Genomic DNA, 18,449 nt, shown 5'->3' on the forward strand with positions numbered 1-18,449 from the left:
CAAGGTCTGACAATTAAGTTCACGAACTTCTTGCAACCATGTTGCTAACCTTTTTTGGTATCAGAGGGATTATTCACCATGAATTTGCACCAACTGGACAAACAGTTAACCAAGTTTACTATTTGGAAGTGCTGAAAAGGCTGCATGAAAAAGTGAGACGACCTGAACTTTTCGCCAACAATTCATGGCTCTTGCATCACGACAATGCACCAGCTCACACGGCACTGTCTGTGAGGCAGTTTTTAGCCAGTAAACAAATAACTGTATTGGAACACCCTCCCTACTCACCTGATCTGGCCCCCAATGACTTCTTTCTTTACCCAAAGATAAAGGAAATATTGAAAGGAAGACATTTTGATGACATTCACGTCATCAAGGGTAATATGATGGCCAACTCTGATGGCCATTCCAGAAAAAGAGTTCCAACATTGCTTTGAAGGGTGGACTAGGCACTGGTGGTGGTGAATAAAAAACAGCTACCCAAGGGGAGTACTTCGAAGGTGACTGTAGTGATATTCAGCAATGGGGTATGTGGCACTTTTTCTGGGGTGAGTTCGTGAACTTAATTGCCTGACCTCGTATACTGAATATCACAGAATACTAAATCAACATTAAGTTTCCATTGCTTGGAATGAAATTTAAAAGTTCAACACATACGTTTGATGGGAACAAAAAATTTGGCTGACTACATAGAGAAGAAATTGTTGACATCAGCAGACAAAGAGGTTTAATTATAAAAGCTTACATGTAAGCTATTACTAGTTATTTAAGCAGAATGTGGTTTTCCAAACATACTAATAATATAATGGTAGATCTTTATAAAGAAGATGGTACATGATCTTTTGGTCAAACAAAAATTAAGACCCAGGGAAAGAATATAAACTACCATGTTTCCTCAAAAATAAGACCTATCCGGACCATCAGCTCTAATGCATCTTTTGGAGCAAAAATTAATAAGACCTGATCTTATTTTAATGTAATACCGGTATATAATATAATGTAATATAATACCGGGTCTTATATTAATTTTTGCTCCAAAAGACGCATTAGAGCTGATGGTCATGCGAGGTCTTATTTTTGGGGAAACACGGTATTACTGAAGGATATATGAAAATGGTAAATAAAGTCAGCATTTAGCTTAAACCACAATAAAATTCTCCCGGCAAGGCTAGGGGACACAGAGTGTTAGCAGAAAATAATGTTTTCAGTTTCCAAAGGGAGTTTGCAAAGGACCTTGCTGTGCGATGCAGGGTTATCTGGAGTTCACCGTGGGACCTCAGATCGTACGTGGGTGGAAGGCACAGACCACAGCACTAAGCCAACACCATACACACAGCACCGGCTTGATAAACGCTTCTGCTTTTTGTTTTGTGAGAAATCCAGGACACACAGTCTGATGTTGAGAGCACTGGTGCCAGCGATCACAGGGATAACTAGAGCACACTTACCTGCCCTCTCCCCGCCTTCTACCCCAGACACAATCAGCGGTGCTGCATACACCAGGGCTGCCATGGCTGCCCGAGGCCCCACTGACCTGGGACGTGGACTCTCCCGGCAGCTGGACGAGGAGGGTCCCCTAGTCGTACTCCAAGGGGCCATAGGAGGAAAGGGCCCTCGCGCTCTGAAATCCATGTGTGGAAAACCCAAGTCACCTGGAAGCTTTATGGGACCCGTGGGATGTTAGGTACCTCTGGGACCTCCCTGCCTGCCCGTCACCCAGGAGGGGCTGGAGTGCGTGCGCACATGGGAGGCGGCTCACACGGTCGACCTCCGTTCTTGGCAGCAGACGCCCCACAGAGCAAAGCGAGGCTCCTCTGCAGTGACCTCCTGACAAGCCCCCCACCAGGTGGACCCTGGATGTCTGAGCCCTTTATAATATGTGGCTGCCCCTATATCTGGTCCCTCCAAGTGACCTGTGGTCCCACATGACCTCGCCTACATTCCAACTTTGCTTCAGTCAAGACACCCACTGATAGTGATGATTGTTCTCTGTTGGGAGGAAAGAAATGTCATGATTTGCAATTTCCATCCCACTCCAGGGTAGGAAAACGAGGATTAGCAATTTGTATCCACGAGAGCAATGGTCCATGACCTTGATGTTACAAGTCACAAAGAATGCAAATTTCTACCATTTCCTCAACTGAACACCAGAAAAAACAAAGCTCAAACTTTTTTTTACTATCCAAAATAGTTTATAACATCACATTGCAATCAATGCTGTTACGGTGGAGGATAATGAAAGTCACAGACATTGTCATTTAAGCAATATGAATGAATTACTATAAAAACAATGGAAAACCATTGTCTCCTAAGTTAGGGATGCCTGTGACGAAACATGACCCAAAATTGGTGGGTTGTTTTCTGGAAAAAAGTGTACGAGGGTGGTGAGCTACACAGTTGTATTAACAGCACCTGTACCACCAGGAAAAGCGATGGAGTTGAGTGTCGGCACAGCAGCTTTACAAAGTCATGGTATATATAACTATATGAATACACTTACATATAAGCGTGTACATTGTACTTTATTTGTACCTACATTTCTGTTCCTATCGTTTACACAGACACACACACACACACACACACACGCACACACCATGCCCCGCAGGGACGACAGCAGCGACTGGTACTGTCTGCAGAGGCTCGGCAGTTCCCAGCATTTAGGGATGTTGGCTCGGAAGTTAAAATGCCTGCCTAGCTTTCAGTCCCATCAGTGCTATTAACTAACTGTGTAACGTGGGACAAATTATTTGTTTTCTCTGCTCATTAGTTGCCTCCAATATAAATTATGGATGAACTATGGCTGAGACTAATACCGATTCCACAGCGTGTTTTGAGGACTAAATGGTGGTATATGGTGAGTGGCACTTTTTAAACTATGCTTGGTATATAGCAGATACCTAATAAATATTTAGCTACTATGATCAACATTTGTAGTTTACATTCTCGTCATGTAATCCATCTCATCTGATCTTCACATAGCCTTTTTGTCCCTATTTTATGGAAAAGAAAGTAAGACTTTGAAGGAATTTGCCCAGAGGCATACAAATGGTTACTGGCCATGCTAGGACAAACCTAATAACACTTGTTAGTTGTTTTAACGAAATTTTTTTCAAAGGGTCCACATGCATAGAATCATAAAGTTGGGGCTATTTCAGCAGATTCCTCCTTCTGGATGCTTGGTATACTTTTCTTTAAAATTGTCGCCATTCAGAACACAATTCATGAAGTTTTTTGGGAAACAGATATTGATTTTATTTTAAGTCAAGTCTTTAGCATGGAAATTGGACTCAGAGTGTGATTTTCTCTCTGGGCTCCAGTTCAGAGGAAATTGGATTTCCTGGAGTGCCAGCTGCAGAGACGCCACAGGTGTTCACGGCTCAGCAATCACAGCGGCTAATTGGGACACTCTAGGACAAAAAATGCCCTAAATCTAAATCTTGTTCTCTGGCACTTTTATTTCTCCCAGAAGAGCAAGACTCACAGTCCTTCTTAGCTGAAGGAAGCCAACTGCTTGGACAGGACACGTGACACATGTGACACGGGGCAGGGGGGAGTCACAGGGTAGGAAGGCCCGGGGCTCATTCACCAGCTGCTGCTTAGCGATGGCTTTTGGTACCACAAGGCCTCGTACCTGAGTATTTCTGATTGTGGCTGTAATCTGAAGATTAACACCAACAAATGACCGAGCCTAGGAATCTATAGTTGAAGAAGTGCAAACAGCGGCTCAGCTGGCATCCAGACAGCATAACACTGTGCTGGGCCCTGGAGAGAGCGAGGGGGCGGGCAGAGGAGTGAAAGCAGCTGGCAACCAACTTCCAGGCTGGTGAGCAGGTGGCAAGTCCCTGGGGCTCACCTTACCCATGCCATCAGAAAGGGTCACGAGAGAGAATCCCAGAGCAGCACACATCTCATTCTATGGCCATCAAACCCATGTCACCAGCAGTTAGGTCCTTGTGCCAAGAGCCCTGTACCCACACACCTGTGCCTCGATTCCTTGTGTCTCTGAGTTCTGTGTTTCTCGCCTGCCTCGTGGGTCATTCCCAGATTTATCCATCTAACAAACCAATCTCCCAAGACCCAGTTTTGGGGTCACCTCCCCTGCAAAGACGTCAGAGTTAAGATCCCAGCTGTGTCCTCCTCAGCCGATGTCCCCAGATCTCTGCTGATGCAGTGGGAAGTGACAGCACCACCTGGGCGCCAGGGGACACACTCCACTCTGGAGCATGGACAGCACGCGGCCCAGACTGGCACCCAAGCAAGTAGTGCACAAGTGCCACGTCTACGCTTGTGAGGGCGATGGCCACGCCCACTCATCTGTGCCCCTTCACCAACCAGAAGAGCTGCTGGCACAAAGCCTGGCTCACTCACCAGTGCTGAAGGCAGGAGAAACTGACAGAAAACAGACGAACACAATTATTCCTTGGTATCTGTGACAGAAAAAGGTAGTTGTGATCAAAGCCTTCTCTTTGAGTGACTTTCTGTCATGTCTTTTTCTAATGCTGACTTCAGAATATTTTTATTGAGCTTGGAAACAGACTTGGATTAACAATTGGAATTTGAAGGCTACTTGGATCCCTAAACAAAATTCACTTCTATCCGGTTGGAGGCCACCTCCGCCTGCTTCAGGCACTGTCCTGACTAGTTATTAATGACGTCACTTAGGAGAGCTGCTCACGTCCTCCAGGCTTCCCTTTACTGCGCTCTGAAGTGGGAAGAACAATCGTTTGGGAGGAATTGAGGGCTCACCGGTGCTGGCACTCATGGCGGGGCACCGACACGACACAGAAGGCACTGATCACACGCTCTCTACACCACTGGCACTGACGGTGGTCTCTGGTGAGGCCACAATATCTGCGTCATTCTAGCTCCTAGTGTCTCATGGGGACAGTGACACTGGACGGCAGAGCAGCTTACCCTTGACGGCTAAGATGATGTGACACAGTCTCTGACACTGGTGGCTTTCTAAGGAATCACTCTGAAGAATAAAAGTCTTCAAAAGGCTGAGCTTTAAGAATTTAAAGAGAAACTGTAACTTCATCGTTTGTGCAGATTTTATAAAACTCTATATTTAACACATTGCGTACGGCGGGGTTTAAATCCCCCATGAAGAGTCTCGTGATCTGTACGCAACGTGTTAACAGTCTTATATAATTCCCTATTGTTCACCAGACCAGGCTCAGGTAAAACCACATAAGAAAATTTGAATTTTTTTCAAACTGAAAACAAGAGTGAATTAAGGTATGGTATGTGCTCAAATCGGAGGGGGAAACTCACTACTGTCAGGTATAAAATCTCTGTTTCTGTTTCATTAAGAAACAGCCATGTGCATTATGCTAAGTGAAGTAAGTCAGTTGGAGAAAGACAAATACGATATGATCGCACTTCTATGTGGAATCTAAAGAACAGAATAAATGAACAAACTAATGAGAAACAGTCTCAGAGACATAGAGGAAAAACCGAGGGTTGCTAGATGGGAGGGGGGTGAATGAGGGAGAAGGTGAGGGGATTCGAAAGCACAATCGGTAACCACAAGATGGCCACGGGGATACGAAAGTCAGTTTGGGGAATGTAATCAATAATGTTGTAAAGATTTTGTAGGGTATCTGATGGACACTTGTCTTATTAGGGAAATCATTTCAGGGATGGTGTAGATGCCTGATCACTGCACTGTACACCTGAAGCTGAAGATGAATAATACTAAATATCACCTACAATTTAACATATACAGTCGCGGGATGTGGGGTGCAGCATAAGGAATAGAGTCACTGGAACTGCAACAGCTACATATGATGTCAGAGGGGTAGTAGATTGGGGGAGGGGAGTTATCACTTTGTGAGGCGTGTGAATGTCTAACTATTACATTGTTTTGCACACCTGAAACTAATATAAAAAAAGACTATTACACACAGTGAAGGGTCATCATTTCACTGAGTTTAGCACTAAATTAGGTCCACACTGACAGGTTCAACAGAACATTTCCTATTTTGGATTTGCTCTCATTCCTATGTCCCTATTTCAGTGAATGTACCAGACTCTGTGCTGAATATTAGGTATATGACATGGCCTTCTATATCTAAATCATTGGGAATAAATGGCAACTTTGATGCAGTCAAGCCGTCAGGTAAGAGCTCCATGTAAAATTATTCTTCCAATAAATGCAAACACTTCCTGTGTCATCAATATCTTCCTGCCATGGTCATTCTTAAAACAAACATAGCCATTATCAATTACAGATGTTTAATACCTGCCTGGTACTGTGCCAGCTGTTTAATATGTCTAACGACCCAGGATGCTCCCAGCGATCCCTTCTCCAGCCTCCAAGGAAGGAGGCTGCAGGGGCTCAGGGAGGTTAGCTGCTTCCCCAGGTCACACAGCTGGGGCCTGGACTTGAACCTAGGTCTCCTGCTTTCCGAAGTCAGTGCTCTTAGTGCCCATGTCTTATTTTCTTTTCCCCATCGTCACAGAAAATACTAATGAGCACAACAAAAACCCTACTAGAAAACAAGAGTTTCATCTGAGAAGCAGTGATAGGGGAACTATTTTAAACACATGTATCAGACATTTTCTATGTTATTTGCACTGCAAGGCAAAGAGCTTAAAAATCAATAAAACTTAAAATACCTACCATTGAAGCAGCGATTCAATTAAAAAAAATGAACAAACTAACAGAAACAGTCTCATGTGATCCAGAGATGCAATGCTATCCCCACCAAAACCCCAAAGTCCATTTCACAGAAATAGAAAGATCCATCCTAAAACTCATATGGAATCTCAAGGCACTCCCCGTGCCCCCTCACCCCCAAAGAAATCCAAGACAGCCTTGAGGAAGAACAAAGTTCGAGGTCTCACACTTGCCCATTTCAAAACTTACAACAAAGCTGTGATAATCAAAACAATGGGCTGCTGGGACAAGGACAGACACCTAGACCATGGACAGGACGGAGAGCCCACAGATAAAGCCTTTTACATGCAGCTGAGTGACTTTTGACAAGGGTGCCAAGACCATTCAATAGGAAAAGAACAGTCTTTTCAACAAATGGTGTTGGGAAAACTGGGTATCTGTACACCAAAGAATGAAGATAGACACTTAACTTACACCATGTAAAATATAAAAACTAAAAGTTAACTCAAAATGGATCATACCTAAATAAAGGAGCTAAAACTATAAAACTCTTAGAAGATAGAGGACAGTCTTCACGGCATTGGAGTTGGCAGTGATTTCTTGAACGTGACACGAAAAGCAAAGGCAACAAAAGAAAAATAGATAATTTGACTTCATCAAAATTAAAAACTTTTGTGCATCAAAGGACACGACCAATCAAATGAAAAAGCAAACCATGAAATGGGAGAAAATATTGCAAATCTGATAAGGGAGTAATTTCCAGAATATATGAACAACCTCTACAACTCAATGACAACAACAACAAAACAACTTGATTAAGACAAAGGACTTGAACAGACATTTCTCCAAAGAAGACATTCAAATGGCCAGAACGCATGTGAAAAGATGCTCAACATCACTGATCATTAGGGAAATGCAAATCAAAACCACATGAGATACCGTTTCACACCCATTAGGACGGCTACTATTCACAACAAAACAGAAAACAAGTGTTGGTGAGGAAGTGAAGAAATTGGAACCCTCGTGCACTGTTGCTGAAAATGTAAACTGGTACAGTCACTGTGGAAACCAGCAGGGCAGCTCCTTAAAAAACTAAAACTAGAACTACCATGTAGTCCAGCAATCCCACTTCCGGGCATATACCCAGTGCTGAAAGCAGGGACTCCAACAGGTATTTGCACACCTATGTTCACAGCAGCATTACTCACAGAAGCTAAAAGGTGGGAGCAACCCAAGTGTGTATGGATGGACGAACGGATACACAAAACGTGGTCTACACAAACAATGGAATATCATTCAGCCTTAAAAGGGAAGGAAATTCTGACACACGCTACAACATGGATGGACCTTGAAGACATTCTGCTGAAATAAGCCGGTCACAAGGGGCAAACGGGGTATGAGCCCACCCATGTGAGGTGCCTAGAATAAACGGTCAGGTTCATCGAAGCAGAAAGTGGAGCGGAGGTCGCCAGAATAGCGGTGTCGGTGTGGGGGACTGCTTCATGGGGAGGAATTAGTTCTGGAAGATCGAAAAGTTGTGCAGATGGACGGTGGTGATGGTCGCACAGCTATGTCAACGTACTTCATGCTACTGAACTGTACAACTAAGGGGGTTAAAATTGTAAATTTTATGCCACACATATTTTACTACAACTTAAACAATTCTTAAAAAAGAAACTCATCAATAACCTTCAGTTCTACAAGGAGTATGGCTCCCAGGATCCCTAGCGGCACTAAGGGAGGTTTACAGCGTGACTGGCAGCAACCCACGAGGACCTTGGGCTATGCAAACGAGGGCCTGATTAAAGGCGGGCTTCATTTCTTTACAGACAAAATGTGCCTAAATAGAACCCAGTGTGGAAGCAGATGTGATTCTCAAGGAGCGTCCTTCAGGGGGCCTTCTGTGCAACTGCCAGAGGTGGACAGACCTCCTGAGGCAGCACTGACACTGCTTGGGGTAATGTAGCTGGACAAGTGCGGGCTGCCTGAGCCCATGTTTAGCTATGGATTATAAAGTCCGACTTTAAGCTGAGCTGTTTTTTTATTAAAATGAAGGCACAGCGTGCTCTTTAGCAAATAAAAACCCACCCTTCACACACCCATCTTTATGCCTTTTCAAAGTAAGATACTCTAAGGCCAGTGTACCAGACATCTGTCTGCATTACCTTTCCGTGTCTCCTCAGGCGGCCATGTGTCTGGGAGACCCACCGGAATCTTTGATGGATGCTGCTGGCAACTTGAGAGACACACACACTTGACCGGATTCGATAACTACATTTTTCCTCTCCCACCAGATGTGGGTCACTCTAGAGAAAAACAAAAAGGCAGAAAAACAAGGTTGGTAATCGTAATGGAGCACAGTTCCCACACGAGGGGTGCAATGATCAGGGAGGGGTGCACTTGAAGCCAGCAGGGTAATAAGAAGCAGGCCAAGGGCACAGGCGCGTGCAGACGCAACAGCGAGGGACGGCGGGGACTGCCACCTCCTGGCACAGCCAATCACTTCTCGATAAATGATCCATTGTAGAAAATTCCTTTAGAAAACAAAATTACTGTTTGTGATATAAAAATTACACAAAACTGGAAACATTCTTATGAACCTGTCAGAATTACTTTGGTGATCGAGTCTAAAAGGTATCAGGCAGTGTGTCCTATTTAGAGGCTGACTAGAGAAGCGTGTGTACGTGTCTGCACACAGATACTAGTGTACAGCTCGTCTCAGCAGCAGGTTGTCATACGTGCTTTTATTTTTGTCCTCCCTAAAAAGACAGTAAATAAGTGGCAGTCCTTCCCATCTAAAAGACTTTAAAAAGCATGTTATTTGACAATTAAAAAACGAAATACAGCCTCTTGAGTAATTGTTTACATTTTTGTTTGTTATAACTGTAAAGCGACACCCAGATACAGTGCTTACAATGGCCTGATGCACAATCTTCTCCGCCAATATTCAGGCAGCGGACGTGGTTATTGGGAACACGCTCTGAGCCCTCCTTTACTGGACTGGCTAAGAACGCTGCCGGTGGGATCCCATACCGTGGCTTTATGAAAACGCACGTTCTTCTCACCAGGTGGAGGACAGCAGATGACAAGTTCCCATGAACCTTACAAATGGAGCAGCATAAAGCAAGACACTGACTGAGAACACACGAGCGGGTCGGGCGGTAAGGCAGAGCCACCCAGCTGACTCACTGTGGACACTGTTACCGCACACTCATGTCATTGCGGGGGGTCCTCTCGGTTGTCGGAAGGAAGCAGGACAAAGACCTAGAGAGCCCCCCCCCCCCCCCCCCCCCCGCTCATCCAGAGGGCGGGGTAGTGTCCCACAGCACCTGTGTGTGAAAATGGTCGGGTTTCCCATTAAAAGGATGAGCACCTACAGAACAGAGCGCTGCGGACCAAACGGCAGGCTTCTTTGGTGTGTACCCCAGGCCTGCACGTACATGTTCACAAATCAGGGAGTTGAAATGCCCTCACTTCCCACGTGCTACACCGTGCCCCCATCCCCTCCCCGTGGAGGCTGTACCCGCCAATGTCTTCCCACCCTCGGGTGACGGGTGACGGGCTCTGTCCCTGGTCCCCGTGAGCTTCCAGAAAACGGGGCACGCCCATACACGTGAGACTCTGGCCCTTTGGGGAGAAAGGACGCCACAGCACGCCTTCTGCGAGTGCATCTCATCGCTTACGGCCTCGATGGAAGTCGCTGCGTGTGGACTACAGGCTAACCGCCCAGGGAGGTATTCGGGGCTTCCTACCGCATGGGGACAGCTCTTCTGATTTCAGACAACTGGTATGTAAAATAGAAATTCCTTTTTAAGAGCAGCATGTAAAAAAGAAATTGAACTGAACCGATTACTTCTTTAGCAGCTACCTTTCTTTATGTAAGAATTCACAGGACAGTCCACTGAGCGAGTTCCCACAGTGACACGGTCTTACGAGATGTTACCTTTCCCCGGTTGTGCAGGCACAGAATGAAGGGTTCTGTGCCCACACTTTCCATCACATACTCTGCTTGTGATCCTGTCTAGTGGCGTTCCCAGGCCGGGCTCTGAAATGCAGCGTCTGCAGGGACTCAGTGGCAAACCCCAAGTCACCAGCCAGGCAGGGGGCCTACATCCTGGGCCACACTGTGCTCACGGAGGCTGCACTGACACCCGCCGCTCAGCACCGCACTCAGGCGAGCGTCCATGGGGCTTTTTAATGGCATTTGTCCTACGAAATTACACTGCACATTTCTCTGTTTTAAACTGTTTACGGTGATTGCAGAGTCAATGCAGCTGGCAGAAATACAGAGAGACCCGTGTACCCTGGATTCGGTGTACCCCAAAAATAACACCCTGAAAAACTGGAGGACACCATGACAACCAGGAGACCGACACCAATTCGTCCCACTGACCCTGTTCAGATGCTGTGTGTGAGTGTGTGTGTGTGTGTGAGTATATGAGTGTGTGAGTGTGTGTGTATGAGTGTGTGTGAGTGTATGAGTGTATGTGAGTGTGTGAGTGTATGTGTGTGTGAGTGTGTGTGTGTGTGGTGTGTGTGTACTTAATTCTACGTGATTTTGTCACTGTGCAGGCCCAGGTGTCCATCACCACAGGGTCCCTCCATATGCACTCTCTTCCTGCAGCCTCGAATCCGTCCCCCATTTCTGTAGTTCTGTCATTTCAAGATTGTTCTATGATACAGTGAACAGGCTGCTGGTTGCCAGGGGGATGGGGTGGGGGTGGGCAAAATGGGAGAAGGGGTTTGAATGGTGCAAACTTCCAGTTTTGAGACAGACAGTCCTGGCATGTCACATACAGCACACCGTTCATAACAGCGTGTCACATGTGTGGAAGGTGCTAAGAGAATAGATCTTAAAAGTTCTCATCACAAGAAAAAAAAAGTGTAACTATGGGAAGTGATGGACGTTACCTTACTGTGCCAATCATCTCCCGATACGTACAAACATCGACTCATCATGTTGTACACCGGAAACTACTGTGTCACTTGTATCTCAGTAAAAAACAAAATGTTCTGTAAAAGGAACAGCACAGTCTGAAACCTTTTGTTCTGCTCAGTTTTCTGCAGGCGTATCCAGGGTGACGTGTGTGTCAACACTTGGCTCCTCCATGTGGCTGAGAGGGTTCCACGACGTGGATGGACCCCAGTCTAACGTTGCACCTGCTGAAGGAAAGCAGGCTCACCCGCAGCCTTGGGCTGCCTGAGTGAAGCTGTCACCATTTCTTCTTTTAGCCTTTCTGACCGGCAAGCACTAGTGTCGCACTGTGGGTTTGACTTGCATTTCTGGTGACTAACAACATGGAGCATCTTTTCCTGAGTCTACGTACTGCCTGTCTGTACACCCTCCTTGGTGAAACGTCTGTCCATGTCTTTTGCCCATTTTCTAACTGGATTTTTTTAACTGTTGAGTCTTGAGAGTCCATTATATATTCTAGATACTGGTCCTTTGCTGACTATTTCCCCAATTTGTTGCTTGTCTTTTCATTATATTAGGGTGTACTGTAGAGCCCAAGTATTACTTTTGAAGTCCAATTTATCAATTTTTCCTTTATGAGTCATATATTTATATGTTTGTGCAATCATTTTCTATCTTCCTCTACTGAAAAATGACACTCCCTGATGGCAGAGATCTTTCTAACCTATTTCTGAATCCCGAAAGTCTACAACTGTGCCTGGCAGATAATAGATGCTGAACGAACATGTGGGATGAATACATAAACTACTTTGTTTTAGGTCAGTGTGTTATTAACGGCTGTGCTGTCACATACATTTTAACTGTAGCTTTACCAGTATTTATGATTTAAGACTGATTTGTTACTTTCCTCATTTAACAAGGGTGTGTACTCTTCAAATTACTTCAGTTATGTAGGAATAAAAAGCATCATTTGTCCCCAAATTCAAGAAAGACTAATTACTCTCTGTTTGGTTTTTAGACTGATTCTATATTAAGAGATAAGAGTGAAAGTTCACAGTATATCTTCTCATGAAAAACAGACACAAATGACGTTTGGTTTGAGATGTTTGCTCGTCGACTTCCCTCTTTCGCTGCTTCTCTCTCTCTCCCTTCATTCCTATTTCTGCTCTTTTTCTAAATTTGTTTCCAAATGAGGAGGCGGAAGAGACTCTCCCAGGCTGTTATTTGTAAGCACCTCCCACGTATTATGTGTTACAACTGGGGTCATCTTTATTGTCACTGTGTTAGAAGAGTGTGACAGGACTTATCTCCTCACTTTGATATGATTTTCTCTGTATGTTATTTTCCTTCCCTATTTTCTCCTCTCCCTCTCCCTCTCCCTCTCCCTCTCCCTCTCCCTCTCCCTCTCCCTCTCCCTCCCTCCCTCCCCTCCCCTCCCCTCCCCTCCCTCCCCTCCCCTCTCTCTCTCTCTGAAACAGGTGACCTGCAAGAGAACAAGTCTGACGACATGAAGGTCACTTACAGAGCTGGTAGAGACAACTTTGAGGTGAATTTGTCTCGTGCTAATTTTACTTTATTATCAGTGCTCCTTGTGCTTCCCGTTTTTACTAAAACGCATTATGAATACACCTCCCCGCTCTGGCTCCACATGAAAGGAAGCTGGGCCCTGCAGGGGCCCCCAGCTGCCTGGCTGAAGGAGGGACAGCTGAGTGACAGGCCCCAACTCACTCCTCGATCTCCAGGAACCGCCAGAAGCACCCGCAAATGAGAATCCATATGGAGCCCCTCCAAGCAGTTCTGGTGGGAACAAAAATGTATTTATTTTCCAGCTTTAAATACAGACATGGAAACGGCTGTGAAAGCCCCGCAACCACTTGAACCCCCTGGGGATTCCTTACCCAGTGCAGGTGGCGCTGGTGTCAGGGAGCTGCCAGAGGTGCTGGTCACCAGAAGGAAGGGTGAGGACGGAGGCCGCAGAGCCATGCTCAGTGCCCTTCCGGGGAAAAAGCAGGCCCAACACTGGCCCAGCCCGCCTGAGGCATCTGGGTTCTGGGAAGCACTCCTTTTCTGATTCTAGACCCGAGCGAGAGCTCAGATGCTTTGCGGTCTGGCAGATGCAACTGTCAGCCATCCAGATGAGCGGACGACAGGAAGCAGAGACTTTAAAACACTGACCCTGCGTTCTCATCAAAGGTACGCACACCCGTGGTTAAAGGGTCGAACGGTGCTCCCCACCCTACCCACCCCATTCTACTTCCAGCTCCTAGAGACAGCCTTCCACTTTAGCCATTTCTTTTGGCATTTACCCCAAAGCCCTAAACAAATGAATACATCTCTGCTGCTGAGCTGTGTCTCACCAAGAAGCATCTCCCCATTAGCTCCGCACTGTGGACGGGCACAGGAGGCTGCATCTGGTACACTGGCCTCGCCCACCCCAGCACACACTGTCTGGCCCCCACATCGAACCCTGGGCATATCAGACTGCTAACTGGCATCTGCTGGCATAACTACGAAGCCCTGCTGACAGAGGAACGCTCGGTGTCACTACGGCCTTGTCCGGACCACGTTTCCTACCTGGGTTTACAACTGTCTGTGTGCACACCATGCTGTGTGCGAGTCAGGAATTGACGGCCAGGGCCTCCCAGCTGAGGGGTCTCCTCTCGTCACGAGCAGACGTAGGTGCCAGCTCGGTGCCCTGGATCAAGCCTCAGGAGAGCGGTCAGCGTGCCCCCCTGGCCTCATTCACGTGGGGGGCCCTCAGACCCCCCTCACAATGACACGCAGCCACCACCCATCCCGTTTACTGAATCTAAAGTCTCCCTCATTCTTGAGGGAAAACATCCAAGGAAAGGTACTTGGCAGACCACTTCGGGACTATTTCCTTAATATTCGTTTGAGTGAAAAACCCAGATTGGGCTAATTAATTCTCCCTCAGATGTCTGAAGGTTGCACTCCCTTGTGTCTACAGCCTGAGGATTCTCCGTGTGACTCCTTGCTGCAGATGTGCGGTCCACAACGCTACGAGTCTCTCTGTTCCCAGTGTATTCTGAGATTTTCCCGACAGTAGATGGGTGGGGGGCTCTGTTTTCATGCATCCTGCTGGGCCCTCTGGAGGACTTTTGGGGAGTCTCTTCTTTCTTTAATGGTTCTTTTCTCCCCATTTTCTCTCTTCTCTCCTTTGGAACTTCTGTTGTTCAGATGAGTCCTACTGGACAAGCACGCCAATTTTCTCGTTTCTCATCTTTGTCTTTTTGTTCTAACCAGGTATTCTCTATTTTACCTTCTCACTTTTCTAGCAAGATTTTGGAATTTAAACTTTATATTGACATTTTTAATTCCATTTTTGGATAAAAACTCCCATATGTGTATTTATTGCATACTCATAGTAGTTGCTAATTTCTGGACCACAGGTGTTTAGTTGGGACCAACTGTATGTAAACTCAACTTTATTTTTTTCAGTCAGAGCACATGAAATACTTCTCCGCATTTTAATAACAAATATATTATTACTATTATTAAAACAAAGCACAGTGGGGATGTGAAGAGATACGTCCTGTCACACCCTCAGGGTGAGTGAAGTGGTGTGTTCCGAGTGGAGACTTAACACATTGGTCTCTTCCAACACAATAATATGTAAAATCCCGAATAACAGACATAACCTCAGCTTTTGACAACCTTAAGACTTTTTAGGTAAAACCACTAACAACATTATGGAATGCACAGATTATTTAATAGGATCTATGCAGACAAAGATACAGATATTTCCTTCTTAGTAAAATAAGTACATTTCAGAGAAAGCTGTTGAAAAGTGATTTTTTTCAATTAACTAACTTTCCCCATTATCTTTCATTATAAAATATGAGATGATTTAGATTAAAATATATGGCTGTTGGATGTAAGAAAACCCAAATTAAGAAAGTTACAGTAATAGCTACGATAGTAAAATGAACAGCCAGGAGAACATTCTTAATTATGATACTCAAAGTCAGGGCTAAATGCAGTCACAACTGTATTCCAAGTTAAGCTGTACAGTACCAAGGACCCTCAGCGGCATAGTCACTGCCCTGGCCTCACTGCGTGTATTATCCTTTCAAAGAGTAAACTGATCACTTGCTTCCAACTGGCTTGACATTTCAGACTCTTCGCCCTCCCCAGCCTGAACACTCTGCATACGACGGGAGAGAAGCCTTGGCTAATCAGGGAGCACCTTGTCCGCGTGCCACGCACTTCCTGTCCATACAGCAGAGTGTCTCGGGTGCATTCCATTCCTACATGACCATGTAATTATTTACCTCCAGGGCATGTGACATTGCTCTTCAATGAACTTAGAAAACTACTGCTGCCTTTGGATCTTAGTCATTTGCTAGGGTATCAAACTCTCTCTTACACACACACACACACACACACACACACACACACACACACACTCGAGAACTCTAGTTGGAAGTTATAACCAAAAGAAGGTACTAGGCATAAAAGAACAGCGAGAAAAGTCAAACTCTTATGTTGTGTAGGAATGATTTGCCTCTTGGACTCACATCACTTTCACATCATTCCGCCCATAAATCGTCTACTTTCCACCAAATGTAGCGGTTTAAATCCTACTCACTTAATTAAGCCCCGCTCAATGGCCACTTTGCCCAAAAGGCCTGCTTTCAATTCCCGAAAGTGTAATCTCTGGCCCTTAAGTACCGAAACACTTTCAACAGTGAAGGTGGCACCAAAAGCCGACCTGCTCCAGGGTTAGAGCCACGTCCGCTTTCTATTATACTGGGTTTGTGGTCAGAAGCAGCACACGGAGCAGTACGCTGTTAGGACGGCAGGAAAGCCCACGGAGCGTTTCCTCTGCCCAGGGATGTCTCGGGCCCTTCGGAAGCACTCACTCATACAAGCCTCACAAGCCCAGAGGCAGGCACTGTGGGAGTCTCTGCCTCACAGGACAGACTCTGACGGCTGCTGCTTACCTGCTGTGTGGTCACAGACACATTACTTGACCTCTCTGACCCTCAGTGTCTTTGTTTTTCAAATGGTATTGTCCATAAACGTTCTCTCCGTGGACAGTGAATTTAAATAAGCTGGGTTCGCGTTCTTACCAGAAGGCTGAACAAGAACGACCACTGAGTCCACGCACAACCAATTCCAGGAAGAGCCACAGGGGCAACACCAAGAAAGGAGACCACTGGGTGGGGTGTGGAGGGGAAATCAGGTGTGGTTTGTGTGGGGGCGGGTTGGTCTGGGGCACTCATAACTGCAAGGAAAAGCAGCAAAGGAGCCACTGTAGTGCTGTCCTTTCCCCCCCAGCACTGTCCTTAGAGCACTGACATGTAACCAGCGCAGGTAAGGTGGCCGCCGCACATGGCCGTACATGTACTGTCTCTCTTACGGGACAATCATCCAGACAAGCGTGTACATTAGTACGAGAGAATATAAAGTGGATACAACATTTAACAAAAGATGTGCAACAGTTCTACAGGGAAAATTGAAAAACTTTACTGAGAGATGTCAAAGGAGATCTAAATCAATGGAGAGATAAACCTCATCGTGATAGGAAGACTTAATATTGTCATGATGTCAATTCCCCCAAAATTAATGGGTAATGCAATTTTAACTAAAATACCAAAAGGGCTTCTAAAAAACCTGATACTTATATGAAACAGTAATGGGTCAAGAGTATCTAAGACACTCGTGAAAGTCGGAGGAGAAGATTGCTAACCAGATTTCAGGACTCATTCTGACACTGTCATAATGACACCTGTGCTGCTGAGGGGGGATAGTAAATGGCCCCATAATACAGGAGAGAGGCTGTCTGCAGGCCCGTGCAAGCACGTGACGGAACGTGGAAGAGGGAAGCTGTGTCAAAGGAGGGCAGAAGAGACGCTCTTCAATAAACGGAACTGGGAATGGTCATTTGTTGGAGCTTTACATCTTATACAAAACAAATTCAAAATAGGTTATGGGGTTAAATATTAAAAAAACAAAACCTTAAGACTCTTCTTACAAAAATATAGATGAATACATTCTTAGGTCTTGGAATAAGGAAAAACTTAAGATACCAAGAGCATTGACAATAAAGGAAAAGATGGATGAATTTGATAATAATAAATTAAGAACTTTTTATCAAAAGACACCTTAAAGAAAGTGGAAAGTCAAGTTACAAACTGGAATATATGTTCTTGATTTGTATAAAGAATCTATAAAGAACTAAAATTAAATAAGAAAAATATATTCAATATAATAAAAGATTGGGCAGAAAATATTAACAGCATCTCACCAAAGAGGAAACACATACATCATAACTACCGTGTTTCCCTGAAAATAAGACCTCGCCAGACAATCAGCCCTAATGCATCTTTTGGAGCAAAAATTAAGGTAAGACCCGATATGATAGGATATGATATGACATGACATGATATCTGATATTATAAAGACCTGGTCTTATAATAAAATAAGACCGGGTCTCATATTAATATTTGCTCCAAAAGATGCATTCGAGCTGACTGTCCAGCTAGGTCTCATTTTTTGGGGAGACATGGTATGTGATGAGATTGGGAGAAATAGCAGAGAACATGAGGACTTGAAAAGACCCTGGACGTCATCTGGCACAGTGGCCCTGCCGTGGTCTCTGACGTCTAGGGGTTTGGAGGGGACATGTTAGAAGCCACCACAGAGAACTGGGGTGGGATGAGCTGGGAGCCTGTGGGGACTCATATGCCCAAACAGAAGAACCCCACTTCTGTCTGTCATGTCCTGAGAGCTCCCCGTATTAGAGTCCTATGGACAAATTGTTTGAAAGCTCATCTATGAAACCACAACCCTTGTATCGAGGAGCAAATCAAAAGCCGGGAATTGGGCTGAACTTCAGAGCAACTCAAGCACGGTGAGCGGGGCCTGGGCACTCACTCTCCTGACACT

At 45.4% G+C, this 18,449-nt stretch overlaps 1 protein-coding gene across 28 annotated transcripts in view; it reads right to left on the minus strand.

The window, feature by feature from the left end:
- MYT1L (myelin transcription factor 1 like) overlaps nucleotides 1-18,449 on the minus strand; it is a 363,194-nt gene that overhangs the window by 163,937 nt on the left and 180,808 nt on the right. For 27 of the 28 annotated variants that reach the window (XM_074331624.1, XM_074331629.1, XM_019752014.2 and 24 more), the window contains one exon: nucleotides 8,788-8,928. The exons of the other annotated variant lie outside the window; for it this stretch is intronic. The gene's annotated coding sequence lies outside the window, so the exon portion shown is untranslated. The remainder of the gene's footprint in view (nucleotides 1-8,787; nucleotides 8,929-18,449) is intronic. 28 annotated transcript variants of the gene reach the window in all.

Source organism: Rhinolophus sinicus, linkage group LG05 (genome assembly GCF_036562045.2).
Source record: "Rhinolophus sinicus isolate RSC01 linkage group LG05, ASM3656204v1, whole genome shotgun sequence".
Lineage (NCBI taxonomy): Eukaryota > Metazoa > Chordata > Mammalia > Chiroptera > Rhinolophidae > Rhinolophus > Rhinolophus sinicus.